This window comes from Danio rerio, chromosome 25, assembly GCF_049306965.1.
Source record: "Danio rerio strain Tuebingen ecotype United States chromosome 25, GRCz12tu, whole genome shotgun sequence".
Taxonomy (NCBI): Eukaryota; Metazoa; Chordata; class Actinopteri; order Cypriniformes; family Danionidae; genus Danio; species Danio rerio.
In genome coordinates this window covers 32434217-32437500 of record NC_133200.1, presented here as the reverse complement: position 1 = coordinate 32437500, position 3284 = coordinate 32434217, and positions in this window count along the sequence as shown.

The window sequence follows — 3284 nt, the reverse complement described above, 5'->3', positions numbered from 1 at the left end:
TAACCGGTTACATAATCACATAAGAAGCTTTATCCGTTTTTTTTCTGACGTAAAGACATAGTCTCTGTCAGTCACTTGTGTTTAATCCATCTCATAAACAGAGTGACAAGGACCTTGACTGTTCCCTCAGGTCCTATCAGATCGCTGTCGAATGTCTTTAATCCTTCACGTGTCGTGTGTTGTTTTGAAGGTTTCTTCCTCTTAAGTGGCTGAGTAATGTTCTTCTCTCGTGACATTTCCTTGCCCCTTCCACCAAACGCAGTATATTGTCTCCTTAGTGAAACTGCGCGGCACTCACACGCACAGACACAATTTTGATACGTGTCCTGAATGAAAACAAGCAGAGTAGTCGGGTGTGAAACTTTAATGAGCTGTAAAACTACATACCTGTAAGAAAGAAGTCTTAAGTGACTGCATTACAAGAAACAACCATAGTGAAAGAAATAGAAATACATAGTATTGTAATATGGTTTGTTTGTTTCCGAACAATGGGGAGATGAAATCTTTCAATGGCAATTTCTAAGTTAAATTAGATTTTTTAATAGTCTACCATATCCTAAATTCAAGGTCACTGTTAAGCCATATTTAGGGTTATCCTAACAGAAATAAAAGGTTTCATGAGGTAAATATGTTCTGAAGCACAGTATGAAAAATTGAAATGACATATTTAAAAAATAACAATGGCCGAAATCTGAAAATAAATTTAGGGTTTTTAGTGTCAATTTGGTGAATATTTCCTTAATTATACCCTTCATCAATCTATCCATCATTTCATCCTTCCATCCATCCATCCATCCATCCATCCATCTGTCCATCCATCCATCCGTCCATCCATCCGTCTGTCCATCCATCCATCCATCCATCCATCCATCCATCCATCCATCCATCCATCCATTCATTCATTCATTCATTCATCCATCCATCCAACCTTCCATCCATCCATCCATCCATCTATTCATCCATCCATCCATTTATCCATCCATCCATCCATCCATTTATCCATCCATCCATCCATCCATCCATCCATCCATCTATCCATTTATCCATCCATCCATCCTTCCATCCATTTATCCATCCATCCATCCATCCATCAATTTATCCATCCATCCATCCATTTATCCATCCATCCATCCATCAATCCAACCTTCCATCCATCTATTCATCCATCCATCCATTTATCCATCCATCCATTCATCCATCCATCCATCCATTTATCCATCCATCCATCCATCCATTTATCCATACATCCATCCATTTATCCATCCATCCATCCATCCATCCATCCATCCATCCATCCATCCATCCATCCATCCATCCATTTATCCATCCATCCATCCATCCATCCATCCATCCAACCTTCCATCCATCCATCCATCCATCCATCCATCTATTCATCCATCCATCCATTTATCCATCCATCCATCCATCCATCCATCCATCCATCCATTCATGTATCCATCCATTTATCCATCCATCCATCCATCCATTTATCCATCCATCCATCCATCCATCCATCCATCCATCCATCCATCCATCCATCCATTTATCCATCCATCCATCCATCCATCCATCCATTTATCCATCCATCCATCCATCCATCCATCCATCCATCCATCCATCCATCCATCCATTTATCCATCCATCCATCCTTCTATCCATCCATTTATCCATCCATTCATCCATTTATCCATCCATCCATCCATTTATCCATCCATTTATCCATCCATTTATCCATCCATCCATCCATCCATCCATCCATCCATCCATCCATCCATTTATCCATCCATCCATCCATCCATTTATCCATCCATTTATCCATCCATCCATCCTTCCATCCATCCATCCATCCATCCATCCATTTATCCATCCATCCATCCATCCATCCATCCATCCATCCATCCATACCAATGACTGTAAATAAATATGGACGACATGACAGCACCATTTCCCGTTGAACACTGATTGCAAAATGCCTCATGGCAGGCACAAACTGTCACAAAAAAAAAAAAACTGCTGAAATTGGAGTCTGGGCATGCACAGAAGTACTATCGGTTGGAGCCAGAGGCGGAGCCGTGGAATCAAACTTCCAATCAAACGCTTGTACGTCAAATCAACCACGCCCCCTGAACTTCTCATTTGACCGGCCCGTATCTGCACTATAACAAAGGCTCGCTTATATAAATATAAGCACTTACATTTAAAAACAGGACCAAAATATACACATCATGGGCAGCTATTTGCCATGCTGAAAAAATCGTACGTATAAAAGATGAATCTGCAAGATTTCTAAATATCAACAGAATATTTACACATCCAATCCATGCCTTAAAAAAATAATCTTTATTTATAATCTTTATTTATAATCTAATTTGTACAACATACCTAGCAGGATTAATACATCAACTGATGTCTATCAGCTGTAGCAAAATCGCTTAATATGCCTTAATATCTGGCAAAGAGGAATTGATATGCATTTTAATGTTTATTACGTGTTTTAAAATATAAAGCCAACAGTAAATTATGTATATAAATAGCATAATAATTACAGGTCTATTTGGTAAATAAGATTCTGTTTCTAGAACATTCATTCTTATAACAGCAAATTCAGTAGATTAACTCAATAACATGCCGAAACTCAAAATGTCAGAGACGTCCTGAAAAGCAAGTTCAAATAACTTTACAGGAAATCTATCTGGACATAGGCTAACATTAGTTTTGCCTTCGTAATTGATATTTCAGACCCATTAAAAGAATTACTGCTACATAACAATCACCTGTATTTTCCCTGTCATGGTATCAACAAACTGATAACAAAGCCCAATAAAGCCCCCACTTTACTGAATTAACAGTGATTCATCAGATTTCGTAGGTCTGAAAGTATAGTTTACTGCTGAACAACTTATTTTATCATGGTAAAATAACACAGATATCGAACATTGGTACTTCAATCTCCTTCCGAAGCTCCGACAATCTGCTTAAGCTATCAATCACAACTGTCAATCACGATGACTGTTTTAATAGCATAAAATTACTGGCTAAAAACATAGTGTTTACAAAAATGAAGATCTGAACCTATATCAGCCTCTCTTGACCAAAACCATCTTTCGGGACACTTTATTGCAAGTGTAATATTTTTATTTGGGCTCAAATCTCGTCTGTTAACACGGAGGAGGCTGGGTTTATGACTTGTACTGCAGCCAACCCCCCAGGGGGTGACCTAACGGCCGGGAGCTTCACTCAAAAGCAGGCGTGTGGCACACTTGATCCATCCATCCAATTCAACT